At 55.3% G+C, this 13,619-nt stretch overlaps 1 protein-coding gene across 4 annotated transcripts in view; it reads left to right on the top strand.

The window, feature by feature from the left end:
• Positions 1-3,229: 3,229 nt before the first annotated feature.
• Positions 3,230-13,619, top strand: part of Cxxc5 (CXXC finger protein 5) — a 31,437-nt gene continuing 21,047 nt past the window's right edge. Inside the window, exon 1 of one of the 4 annotated variants that reach the window (XM_057788949.1) lies at positions 3,230-3,490. The gene's annotated coding sequence lies outside the window, so the exon portion shown is untranslated. Of the gene's footprint in view, positions 3,742-3,845; positions 3,906-6,977; positions 7,126-13,619 lie in introns of those variants that run through there. The other 3 variants (XM_057788948.1, XM_057788951.1, XM_057788950.1) reach the window with 3 other exon arrangements.

The raw sequence follows: 13,619 nt of genomic DNA, 5'->3' as shown, positions 1-13,619 counted from the left end.
ATTCAATTCCCAGCACTCTAATGGCGGCCCACAACCATCTGTAACTCCAGTTCCACAGGACCTGACACCCTCTTCGGGCCTCTCACACACGTGGTACATAACTATACATGCAGAAAAAACATCCATACATATAAAAAAATTTAAAGTAAAGTTGTTTTTTTTAAATTACCTATCACGGACTGAAAAGACTGTGTTCGGCCCAAAGAGACACCATTTCCAAGTATCAGAAACACTACTGTTGGTCCTATAGAGATGGCCCAAACTCAGGCTGGGAGTGACAGCTGGAGAGGACTGGGTCTTCATCAGGACCTACTGTGACAGCCTTGGATCAGCCTCTCTATACAGAAGAAAAGTCTATGTAAAGTTCGGGAAATTATAGGCGATCCCGTGGAGTGCAGGGAGCCAAGGCAGGATGTGAAACAGAAGAGCCCCACAGAGCGACTGTATGGAAGAGGCCTCACAGAGACAGCAAATCACAGTGTTGGAGAACAACTTCAGCATCAACTTTTTAATGTCTTCATCTGAGAAATGGAGAAGATAGCAAGAAAAAGAATGAGATGGGCAAGAGCTTAGTTCATGCCGGTGACAAATATTATCTGTGGGGTTCAAGAGGGCATGATCAGGCTGGGGTAGGTGGGAGGGCTGAGAGGAGGGGAAAGAGAGCGGGAAGGAAGGGAGAGAAAGATGTACCTAGACGGGGTGGGGTGGGGGTGGCAGGAACAAAATAATCTAGGGTCCTAGACGGCTGCATTCTCCTCTGGACACACAGGTCCTGGATACTTGCAGGATGGTTGTTTGAAAAACTCTGTAGAAATCTTAGTAACAATGTAAACCAAAATATTTTTTGAGGGACAGACCCAAGGTGGCTTCCCTCAGTCTTGAGAAATGGTGGTCTTTCCTGCCTCCCTCTGCCTAGATGTTTTCCCCTTATGCTCACACTCATGATAGAATTATAAGTAGATGGCAGCCATGTGACATTCCCTGTTCATATTGTGTTTTCCATGGGAACAGTATTCTCTCTGCTTCCCAAGTAGCTTGGCCAGGTGAGGACCTGGGCCCCTCCCAGTTGTTGAGGTGGGAAGACTCTGAGACCAGGCATTGGTTCTCATTTCCCTGAGGAGACACCTGACTCTCTCTACTGCAGACCCTTAGCCTTTGGTTTCTTGAGTTTGTTGGGGGCTGGGGGGGGTGTCTCAAAAAAAAGTACAAATTCCTAAGATGAAGCTCCGCTCAAACCCCCATAGGTCCTGGTTTAGATATCTTCCTTTTTAATGTGTGTGGTGCATATGTGGCGGGAGACTGAGGCACACAGGTATGTGTGAGCTGGAAGACAGCGCTGTCCACCTCCTCTGAGTTAGGGCTTCTCAGTGGCATGGAGCTCCCAGTTAGTCGAGGGTAGCTGGCCAGAAAGCCCCAGAAATCCTTATGTCTTGGCCTCTTCAACGCTGAGTTTACAAGCCCGGATTCTGGGTATCAAACTCAGGTCTTCCTTTTATTTACTGAGTGAGTCAGACTTCCAGCACAAAGCCATTTCCCAGTGTGCAGGGTTTGACTCTGTCCTGGCTCTACACTTCAAGCACCTACCTGCGGGTTCTTTTTCTTCTTGGGTCAGGATCTTCTAGCTCCTGTTGCGGAGTTCCAGCAAGCAGGCGCTTAAGAGCAGTTGCTGGTCTTCCAGAGGTCCTGAGTTCAATTCCATCAATCACATGGTGGCTCACAGCCATCTGCAATGGGATCTGATGCCCTCTTCTGGTGTGCCTGAAGACAGGTCACTCATATACATAAAATAAATAAATATTAAAAATAAAAAGATTGGTTCTGGTTCTATAGCAAACACCTTCTTACTTAGCCAACAGGCTTGTTTGGGTTGACTATGAAGAAACCAGCTAACGGATCCACTAGACACTAGGTAGGAAAGAATTAGTGAGGAGGTGTCCCCAATGCCCGGGGAGTCAAGAGTGGGGGACAGGTAACACATTCCAGATGACCTCTGCCCTTTGACATTCCACCCCGACCCCAACTGGGTTAAAGCCTTAAGTCCATACACAGATGGCTTGGAGGGTGGGTATTAGTCCCAGCTCTAGGGAGACCCACAACCAGAGAGAGGAAGCAGCTGTAGGAGGCGATTTCGCTTCTCCCATAGAGGCCAGGGCCTGTGGCTTGAGGCACCCTGGTGGTTGCAGTTAACTCCCTGTTATCTGGCCCCACTTGATATCAGACTGTAATACTTAGCACCAAGCTGACGCCCCCAACCTCACCGCTCCTTCTCCTTCGTGGGTCTAGGGGCTGTGTTTTCTCTGTGGTCTGACTGTTTGAATCCCTGAAGACTGTATAACTATCACTCCGGGATGACAGGAGTCCAGGGCTCATTCTATAGTTCTCTGAGAAGACATCAGCTGTAGGATTAGCCCAAGCTGGGCAGATACAGGAGGGGACGTTGTCAAAGGGCAGAGGCACAGATGGAATCAGTGCAGAGACATGGGGGCTCAAATCAGCTGTTCCCACAAGGTACCCATTCTATTACACAGGGCTGAGATTTAGCTCTCTTAGCTGCTCATCTGACTGTTGCTTTGTTTTAAGTACTATTTCAGATTCTCAGTTCATAGGCAACGGCTCTAGGGCACCAGGACTCTAGCTGGGCAGGAGCCTGCCTCCTAAAAAAAAAAAAAAGAAGCCAAACGTCCTTTCTCTGATCAGGTTCTTTATCTGTGAAATGGGAACAGGACTCTTGCTCCTTTCTTCCGGTGGAATTAGTATCTACTGCATGCAGGAAAAGTGGTTTTGGGAGGGGTGCGGTCTCTGAACTGAGAGAGAGTCGGTGGACCGACAAGCACCTGAGCTGGAGGGTGGGCAGCCAAACCCTCCCTCTCAATTCCTGTAGCTTGCTGCCCCAGAGAAGAGCTGAACAAGGGACAGAAGGTCGCTGGATTTTCCCCAGAAGGTGCGTCTCCATGTCCAGGCATCTCTTACAAAGGGGGTGGGGGAATATTTTATTTATTTGTAAAGTTGCACGGAAAAAAGGTGAAACAGGGCGCGCGAGGGAGCTGAGCCTGGGCGGACCTCGCCAGTACGCTGGAATCGGGAGGCGCAAGGGCTGCGGCTCCAGCTTCACAGCCTGCGGCGTCCAAGTGGCCAAAGCTGCTCTGGGAGGGAGGCCGCGGGAGGAGGGAGGGAATCCGAGGTGGGGGGGGGTGTGTGAGGGAGCCGCTAGTCCGGTCCGGGTTTTGCCGGCAGCCCCCGGGCAGCGTTCGGAGCTTCTGCCCGGGCGGGCGCGCGGCGCGGCGCGGCGGCAGAGGCGGCGGAGCCTGAGCTGGGATGTAGAGGCGGCGGCGAGAGCAGGCGTCCGAGCAGAGCCAGAAGAGGAGAGCCTCGCCCCCGACAGCCCGGCCCCGCGTCCCAGCCTGTGCCTAGCCATGCGCGTCGCCTGCTGAGTCCGGGCGCCGCACGCCGAGTCCTCCGCCCGCCGCGCCGCGAGGCGCAGCGCTCCGGGGTGATTAGTTGCTTTTTGTTGTTTTTTAATTTGGGCCGCGGGGAGGGGGAGGAGGGGCAGGTGCTGCAGGCTCCCCCCCTCCCCGCCTCGGGCCAGCCGCGGCGGCGCGACTCCGGCTCTGGCCCCGGGCGCGGCGGGCGACTGGAGCGGAGCGCACCGCGGCGGTGCCCAGAGCGGAGCGCCGCTCCCCGCCCCGCCCCTCCCCCTCGGCCTCGCGGCGACCGTGGCGGCTCGGACGACTCGCAGAGCCGGTAGGTGTCGGGCCACGGCCCTCCCTCGGCCCCCCCGGGAGGCCAGCCCCCTCCCCTTCCCCGCCTCCCTCCCTCTCCTCCCCCGGGGCTCCGTGCGCGGCCGGGGCCGGAGTTCGCTCCAAGTCCGCGGAAAGTTTGGTGGCGCGGGTTCCCCCGAAGTTCAGGTGCGGAGAGTCAGGGATGGGGAAGGAGGGGTCGGTGTTTGGGAGGGGCGGGGGACGCCCGCAGCCTGAGCCGCGGGGCCTGGGAGACCTAGCTCCGGTGATCGCTCGGTGGCCGCTGCTATAACCAAGCCTTCCCAAGCCGCAGTATGCTCGGTCGCAGATCACTGAGTTCAGACAAAAAGAGGGGTTTTAGGGTCGAGGACGGCGGGCTGGGAGCGGAGGAGCGAGGCTGGAGCTCTCTCTGCGGGGGACGCTTCCTTCCCAATCACTGGTGCTCGCGGGCGCCTGGGGGTCCTCACCTCGCAGTGCAGGGCGGGTGCTGCGCCTGCGGGGGCGGCTGCTTGCAGATCTGCGGCGCGCACTCCCCGCATCAGACCCCGCTCGCTACCCTGTGTTTGTGGGCGACCGTAATTGCCCCGAGCGCCACAGACCACGCGTGGCCGTGCCTTCGACTTGGAAGAGGCGGCGGCCACTTCTGTGTGTTTCTCCTCAGCTCTTCGCCCCCGCTGCCTGCAGGGTGCCTGGCGGGCTGATCAAGTTTGACCTTTTTTTTCCCGTCAAAGTATATTACCCCCACCTCCGCTGGCCAGGCGGCCTCTCTTCTGTCCTCTACGGCCTTGGGGAGTCTCAGACTGCCTCTCCGCGTGTGCCCAGCTGCGTGCAAAGCCGGGGACGCAGAATGGGGGGGGGGTGTTCCTCAGCTGCAGGGCTGCAGGGGGCGGGCATCCCAGGCTCCTGCCACGCTGCTTTGGCCCCGAATTTATCCCTGAAGTCCCGCCCGAGCCCCCTCCCTTTCTCGCATCCCTGGAGCCGGGGGCTGAGCCGCCGCGAGAGGAATGTGTTAATTTTCTGACTGGGGGGAAGTTGTCCTCGCCCGGAATGGGCTGTTTTCCGGCGGGGAGCGCGGGGTGCGCCTGGCTTTGTTTATATATAGGTCCGACCAAAAGTGAGGGACCCCGATTTTTAAGTAGGGGACCTGTCACAACAAGAGCTAGTGTGCAACGGAAGGAAGCAAGAAAATTTTCCTTTTTTTTTCTCCTGAGGGAATCGTAAGGGGTGCGCAGAGTTGGGTTAGTGCCACGGGTTACAAGGAGGTACCATTAGATTTGGGGGGTTCTGTAATGACTCATCTTGAAAGACTTGATCCCCCTAGTCTCCTGAGAAAGGGGGAAATGAAGGTTTGGCAGCCGCACCCTACTTTGCTCCCCGGGACCCTGGGTGGTCTGAGAGTTGGGTCCTCCAGTTGGGGGTGCCCAAAACGAGATGCGGATTAAGCCCTTGATCCCCACCTTTCCCTGTGCCCCCGCGCAGTTTGCAGCCCTTGGTTTTGTAGTGTGCGGAGCCCTCCCTTGCCCGGCGGGTTTGCCCAGGAAGCGCTGGGGAAGGGGGCGTGTGATCGCTGGCCCTCGCCCCCGCCCCCGCCGGAGCCGCCCCAGGGCCGCCGGCAAACAGAGTTCCTTTCAAGTTTTCCGCTGGGGCCGCCTGGCGGGGGCTGCGAGCGCGGTCGCTGCGGACTTGTTTGGAGCGTGGTTTGAACGCCCCGGCGCCACCTCAGCTGCCCCCGCCCTCTGGCTTCGGGGTGTACGGTCCTAGTGTTGGGAAGCATTTAAATGAAATGGTTAGGGGTCGCCTGGGGGCCTACGCTTGACCTGACCCTCTGCCAAAAGACTCCTGTGTCCTGGCTTTAGCTGGAAAGCCTTCCCATCCCCTTTTTGAGAGCAGTGCGAGGAGGCTGTCCGCGGCTACTTTGCCTGTAACTGCATGGTGTTGATTTAGCAGTTCCTTAGATGAGAGTCAAGCTGGAGCTTGTTGGGGGGGGTAGTGGCTCGCTTTGCAGCTGTCACCTCCCCACTCAGAACGGAAATTGTCCTTCTCCTCCGGGAGGAGGGAGGGGGTGACAGTTTGATTTTTGCCCTGGAGAGGGGTGGGAACAGCTGAGGGAGGTTGGCCTCTGGATTCCCAGGCAGTCCGGATGGCTCTGTAGCCCCCCCCCCCCCATCCTGGCTGGAGCTGTGTTCTCTAGGGGAAGCCCCTAGCCAAGCTTGAGTCCCCCCCTTTTCCAAGGTGGTACAGAGGGCCCTCTGCGGCTAGGCCCTTGGCTGGCTGGCTTATTTATGTGTCTGTTTGGGCCCGTTTTCCCAGCTCAGCAGGTGACCCTGGCCTGGGCCTCCTATCTCCCCTGTTGACTTACCGGAGGGCCAATGGCCTCCCCTTTATCACGTGAGGCCTGGAATGTCCACCCGGCTGGGCTGAGCTGGGCTGCATGGGGGAAGGGAAGGGGAGGGTTCTGAATCCAGGGCTCAAACCCCTTGCGTGATATGTGCCCCGGGCTCCCATGGTGACCCCTCAGTTTTGCTGTTTCTTTTCTGATACCCGTTTGGCAAGTACAAAATTGGGGCCCATAGGAATGTGGGGCATGATTGTCTCTGTAGATGAAGTACCCCGTCTTTTTAAGGTCCCCACCAAGTTATTCATGAGAGCGTGCAATGAGATGGAAGACGCCCCCAGGAGGAGTGAGAGAGCTTTGGACTGAGCTAAAGTCAATTGATTTCCAAGGATGTATGGTGAAGTAGAGAATTGGAGGGATACAAGGTGGGACAGACCTGGTCCTGCTCTTAGAATTCTGGGATGTGATCCTTTAGTCACAGCTAACTGCAGCGTTTGCTTTCACTGGTCCTAGATGGGGCTGGTTTACCTGCTGTCATTACATGTGATTCATTTATTCATTCTCTGACGGGGAATATAAGTTGCTGGTCATTTTGCCAATCTGGGGGTACATATTCTGCCTCTGTGGTCTAGAGGTGCAGCCGGGTGGAGGCTTTACCTTCCCGCTACCCTCTTACTCATGCCGCTTGTTCTCATCCTGGGGCTGTGTGTGTATGTGTGTGTGTGTGTGTGTGCGCGCGCGCGCGCGTACAAAGTGTCCTTGCCGCTTGAGTATATTAATAGTTAAACTCTCACTCATAGCTGGAACTCACCAGACCACAAAAAGCCTCCCCCGTTACTCACGCACTGCTGCCCAACAAGAATATCCCACTAAAGTTTTTTTTTCTGCATTCTGGAACTTCCCCCTTACTCTGTCGGCCTCCTCGGTGCTGAGCCCACCTTCCCAGGCTGGCAGTGAGAAAGGACTGCCCCTTTAGAGACCCAGAGGCAGTGTCAGCTGACAACGATGGGGTTGTGTGGCCTGGTGTGGATCTCCCGTGTGAGAACCTGGATGGTATGTCTATATCTTTGATCTGTGTGCAGAATGTATCTGTCTGAGAATGTGGAAATCTAAGATGGGTTATTTTGCGAATGGTTATGTGTATCTGCATTGTACTGTACATACACACACCTCATACGCTTAAGTCTGAAATGGCATGTCTGAATGTTGGTCATGTCTCCTTCATACTGTGTGTGTGTGTGTTTGTGGGCGTGCACGTTTGCTTGTGTGTGCATGTGTATATTCTTTATGTTTCAGGTACTTGGAACTTTGTAGGGTTTCGTGTTTGTATGTGTTTGTTTTGAGACAGGGTCTGTCCTGGAACTTATTACCAGGTTAGCCTTGAACTCAGATCTGTCTGCCTCTGCTTCTGCCTCCCTAGTTCTAGGATTAAGGGTGTGCCCTACCACTCCTGGCTTCTGGCGTGTATCTGTTTTATATGGGTTTATAAATACAGACATGTTCACTCCTTTGGTGTTGTGACTATTGAAGCGGTAGGCATATTTGAGCTGAAGGGGGGGCAGTAGTTAGTGGCTGGTGTCTGTGTCTTCTTTTCTCTTTCTATATCTGTCTGCCATTCTGACTTTCTGAGTCCCTCCCTCCCTGCTTGTGAAGCTTAAAACCTTTTCTGCTCAGTTGTGCCCCTCCCCCTCCCCAGCAGACTGGGCAGCCTCCCGGTCGGCCTGCCTGCTGGGAGTTCTGGAAGCCGTGGAGGGAGACAGGCTGGGGCCGGGGTGACAGCGCATATCCACGGCGATGGCAGCCTGTGATTATAAGAATAAAAGGATTTTAAGGTCATGGGTGTTTTTTATGCTTCTCCCCTTTGCTGGAGCCAGTGGCAGCAGAGGTCTTTGGCTGTGTGTCTGCAGGTTAGAGTGTGTCCCTATGCAGGTAAACAGCAGTGAGTGTGACTTACCTGGGATCACAATCACGTGTGCACACGCATGAGCAGAGCCTGTAAGAGTGCCTGCCTGTCCGCCTTGACCTCTCATGAGAGACCGTGGGCTTGTCCTGGATTCTCCAGGGGTGTGTGTGTGTGTGAGTCCCTGTTAAACTTCCTGCATCCCTCAGAGCTGGAACTTGGACGGTCTTCTAAGGAAGAGTGGGCTAGCGTCAAGCCTTGCTCACCTGTTTTCCCCTCGCCTAGTTGAATATTTCTTGCTTAGAGAGTAGCTGGACCCAGTTACCTGGACAAGGCTACATCTTGGGGTGTCAGTGCCCCTGGCCCTGCTCCAGCCTCGTAATTGCATTCTGCTGCCTAATCCCCCGCCAGCTCAATTAGATTGCAAATTCTTCTTCATTTCCTGCCTCTTGATGCTGGCCTCCCTCTGGGCTTGCAGGGATTGGGGGGTGGTGGGCAATCCCAACTTCCCTTCTACTAGCTCTAGGGACTCTAGGAGGGTGATTAGTTCCTGGTACAGTGACCTTAGAGCTAAAGTCAGGACCCTGGAGACCAGCAAGACAGGGTTCCGCCAGCCCTTTTGAGCCAACTCTACTATCCCTCTGTCCTGAAACAGGCTGTCTTTTAGCGGGTACAGGGCTCCATGTAGAATAGGCGGGTCCCTTTAGCCAGGCCCATAGGCCATACCTTGACCATGGCCTCCATAGGCTGCGCTCAGCTCCTGCCCGTCGCAGTTACTGCTCACCTAGCACAGAAGTTACCATTTAGTCTGTGTTTTTTCTTTTTCCAGACAGCATCTTGATCTTGACTATATACAGCTCAGGCTAACCTCAGACTTGCCGAGCCCCTGGTTCCTCTGCCTTTCCACATACTGGGACTTAAACGCACGTCCCAGCGCTTCTAGCCATAGCCTTGTTTTTCTCTTTCCTGATAACTGTTCCCAGCCATAATGATTTGGGGAGCTCATGGGACCACCAAGGCCTTCTACTGGATCCCCAGTACCATCCCTGGACTCCACCCAGACGAGAACACATGAATGGCAGGACTACAGAGAGACCATTAGACCTGGCTGTGAGCCCTGGCCACTGTGGCTGACTGTGTGACAATTTCTGCTAACCTGTTTTCTTACCTCTGAGGTAGGACAGTAAGTGGCTACCTCACTGAGACCAATTTTAGATTGAATACAAGGACTCAGCATGAGGGAGGACCTCAGACAGTCAGCAGTCAACAGAAGTTGGGTTTTTGTCTTTGTTTTTTTGTTTTGTTTTTTGTGTGTTTTGTTGTTGTTGAGACAGGGTTTCTCCGTAGCTTTGGAGCCTGTTCTGGAACTCAACTCTGTAAACCAGGTTGACCTTGAACTCACAGAGATCCCCCCTACCCCCCCAGCCTCTGCCTCCTGAGTTCTGGGATTAAAGGAATGTGCCACCGCTGCCTGGCTGAAGTTGGCTCTTTCGCTATTGGTCGGGTTGGGTTTTTATTTTTTTATTTTTGAGACTGGGTCTCTCTATATAGCCTTGGCTATCCTGGAATTCACCATATAGACCAGGCTGGCCTTGAAGTCACAGAAATCCACCTGCCTTTTCTGGGATTAAAGACGCGTAATGCCGCCTCAGGTTTGGTTTAGAAGTTGTCTTTTACAACATCAAGAACTATTCCTAGTGAATGGGCGGGGGCATAGGGATCTCTAATACCCAGGGATGTGACCCTGGCTGCATCACGTTCCCCATCTGTAAAGGGGACCGAGGGCATTGGTGTACAGGACTCAGGATGCTGAGCCCCAGCAGGTTGCCACGTTATTATGTGTTATTTTCCCCTTCCTTTCTTTCCTCACATGAAGGCTGGCATGGGTAGAACAACATGGACATAGAGGGCAAGGGACTGGCCAAGGTGGTGAGGCTGGTAGTGGGGCCAGGGAATGGCCTGCTGGTTGCTGCATGGTGACTTGCCTGGACCCCACCCCCACCCCCCAGGGAAGAGGTGTCTACCCCTCTTCCCCCAAGAGGCACCATGGCAGCCACTGTGTTGACAGGCCTCCTGGCTTTCTTATTAGGGTGGCTAGCAGCTCAGGAAGGCTGGCCATACCCACCTCAGCCCGAGGGGGGAGTGAACTGCAGAGGTTTCTCTCCTGTCATTAATCCCCATGGTCCCTCCCACCCTCTGCATGTCCTCTGTTGGACAGGCTGTGACAGAGGTGGAGGCTGCTTTCAGCCTCAGGCTCCCCTATCTCTTACTGGCTAGTCTTCTGAATTCTCTGACCTCTGTCACTCACTGGCCTGGGCTCTTTAATATTTCATGGCCCTTCAAGTCGACCCCTGCCCCAACCCACAGGGCCCCCTTTGTCTTCCGCCCAAACATCTCTGTCACTGAGTTATTGACCCAGCCACTGCCCCTACCTTCTCTGGCTGTGACCACTGTGACTACCCTTGTCTTTCCTTCTGCACCTCTACGGGTGACGCATACACCCACTCCCTTCCCATCTGATGTCTCCTCTCAGGACATCTCTGGCCGTCTCATCTGCTTTTTCTCCATTTTCCCTTTTGTTGATCCCCCCCTTCCCAGTGGAACAGAAACCGTGGCAACTGGTCTGCCTGCTTGTCCTTGCGCCCTCCGCCCCTTCCTGCCCCCTCCTCTGACTGGCTGGCTGACTGGCTGGCTGGCGTGAGAGCTGGTTTTATTTATTTTTCTGTTTGTTTGGGAAGAGGGCAGTGGCAGCCCTGGGCCTGGCTGCTGTGCTCCGCTTAGAACCGCGGGCAGGCCGCCGTGCTGGCCTCCCAGGAATGCGACTGGGACGCCGTATTTACTCCTCTCCAGCTGCTGTGTTCAACAGGGCAGAGCCAGGCCTGCCCAGTGGCCCCTGGGGAGCCTTGGACTCACTCTGTCCTGTCTGGCAGACCCCATGTGGCTTTTGGGGGGACCAATCCCTCCCTTGCCTCTGACCTCTCCTGACCTTCTCAGGCTCCCTTGGTCTGCCATGCTGGAATGAACCTACAGTGAGGGTACCGGAGGCCTAGTACTCAGCAGCCACTCTATCTCCCACCCAGGAGCCTAACCTAGGCCCGTAGTCTCCTGGCCAGAGCTATGAGAAACATCCTCCCAGCCTCTCCCTGCGCTGGGCCTAGTCCCTGTCCTTGCCTTAGTTCCTCAGCTTAGATCATGGGCAGGAGTGAGGAGGTGCCGAGCCAGAGTGGCTGTATCCCTCACCGCGCTCACACACTCAGGTGTGTGCACGCGCAGACGTGTGTGGTGAGACCTGCTTAGTCACAAGCACGTGCTAGGTTGTACTTCCGGTCCTTGGCTCCCTCATTCATCAGTTGCTTGCAAGGTTTCTGAGCCTGCTCTTTGCCAGGCTTGCAAGTGGGATGTGGCGGTGACTCGCTTCCGTACCCCAGTACCCCAGTGCCTGGCACCGTGTGAGTGTTCAAAGGGGGTAGCTATTGTCACATGATTAGTAAAAACCCAGAGACAGAAACTGGGGTTCAGCCTGAAGGTCAGAAAAGCAAAACAGCCACTGGCTCTTCTTACCTCTACCTCAGTCGGAAACCGCGATCCTGCCTCCAGGAATCCCAGGAGAGACTGGGTCAGGCTCTGCCCCCATGGATATGAGAACGGCAACCCACCCTGAGCCCCACGGAGCGATGCATCTTTCTGGCCCTTTTCTGCTTTCTGAGGAAAGTGAGTTCATGACAGGCTGTGAGGACCCTAAGGACAGCTAGAGTCCTCAGTGTGTGGTGGTTTTCTGCCCTTTCCACTCTGCCTAAATGTTTACCAAACATAGGTCTGGGTTTCTCCCACCCCACCGCCCCTCCCCCAACCCCATCATCCCAGCAGTGGGTGGGGGGCGACTGTTGGGTAAATGAATGAAAGAGCCGGCGGTGTGGGTGAACTTTCTGAGTGCACTGCGATGTCGGGTAGATAGGCTGGTGTGTAGACCCCTACTGGCTCTGTGAAGCATAGTGGTATGTGAGGTGCTGAGCGGCCGGAGACCAGGGACCTGCTGGGCAGAACCAGTGGGCAAGTCCTGTCTTCTCCTTGGACCTCACTGTTTCTATCTGTCAACTGGGCTCCAACTTGGAGTCTTTTTTGGCTGCCTACCAGCTGGCCTCGACTGCAGCCAGCCCCGGGAGGTGAAGGGACTGTGGTGGGAAGCAGGAACCAGTGGGTGGCGAAGACAGGAAGATAAAGCCAGGAGCTTGGCTTGGAACCTGAGAAGCAGAGGCCAGTGTTGACCTGATGTGGGCTGGGCCCTCCTTTGGAGGAGGGAGCCCAGGCACATGCGCGCGCGCGCACAGACACACACACACAGACACACACACACTAGCCACCAACTCATGCTCCCCCACAAGCTCATTTCCTGGCATCTGTGTCGTTAGTGGCCCTGTGTGCCAGGAGGAGGTGGCCTGTCCCCTTGGGGTTAGACTGGTTCCTCCCCAAGCCCATAGTATACCCCAGCTTTGTGTCATTTCCTGTTGACCCTGATAGAAGAAACTCAGTCCCCTCTCCAAAAGCTAGGTAGGAGATTGGTTAACTGGCCCAGCATAGGAGATGGAAGTGGGCTGGATATGGCCCCTCCCAAGGGCTGCCAGATCCTGGCAGTCCCGAATTTTTAGTGATAGGAGTCTAGAATCATAGGCTGCTTGCAACGAAATGATGTTTTAAGTCGGGATTTATGTCGTGTTGGGATTCTAGGATCATCAAGGAGTGGATTTTGCTGCAGGAAGGAAGCAGAACGGCCGTGCTTCAATCTCTTGTTTGATGATAGAGAACACGGGTGTGGGGCTGAGGGCTTTCCTGAGGTCACAGAGCCTGGAGACCTCAAGTGACATGAGCCTATTCCTGGGACTGAAAGTCCAGATCCGCATGTAGCGTGTGGGCTTCGGGCCCAGTCAGGCAGCAAGGGGCCGTGGCTGGCCTGCAGGCACAGGAGGGGTCCTCCCTGTGGCAGCCTGCCGCCTGCTGCCCACGCTTCCCGAGGCACCAGCGTGAGGAGGAAATGCAGGCTGTTGCTTCCAGTGACAGCAGGCAGGGCCGGGCGGCTTCCCAGCTCCCCCTCTGACTCATGACTGCCTGCAGCTCCCCTCCCCTGGGGTCCTCAGCAACTCCATCTGTGCAATGGGGAGAGGAGACTGTGTCCCACAGTATGGTTCACAGCAACAACGGGCACTGTTAGGTGGCAACGCGGTCCAGAAGGCCTTCCAATACTGAGAGGATCCCTTGGAGTTTACTCTGGGCTCCCCAGGAGCCTGGGGAAGAGGTGACTGGGTTCCTGAGCAGAAAATGTAGGTTTATGGGGTAGATAAGGGAGGAATCTCTCTCTCTCTCTCTCTCTCTCTCTCTCTCTCTCTGTCTGTCTGTCTGTCTGTCTGTCTGTCTGTCTGTGTTTGTTTTGTTTTTCGAGACAGGGTTTCTTTGTAGCTTTGGAGCCTGTCCTGGAACTAGCTCTTGCAGACCAGGCTGGCCTCGAACTCACAGAGACCCACCTGCCTCTGCCTCCCGAGTGGTGGGATTAAAGGCATGCCCCACCCCCCCGACTCCCCCCACTCCTGAATATCTTTCAGGATGAGATTGGATGGTAAACCTGCCCCTCCAGGAGGAGCCCCTCCTGACCGGT

Source organism: Chionomys nivalis, chromosome 14 (assembly GCF_950005125.1).
Source record: "Chionomys nivalis chromosome 14, mChiNiv1.1, whole genome shotgun sequence".
In the NCBI taxonomy this organism is placed as follows: Eukaryota; Metazoa; Chordata; class Mammalia; order Rodentia; family Cricetidae; genus Chionomys; species Chionomys nivalis.
This window is presented reverse-complemented; position numbering and strand designations above follow the sequence as displayed.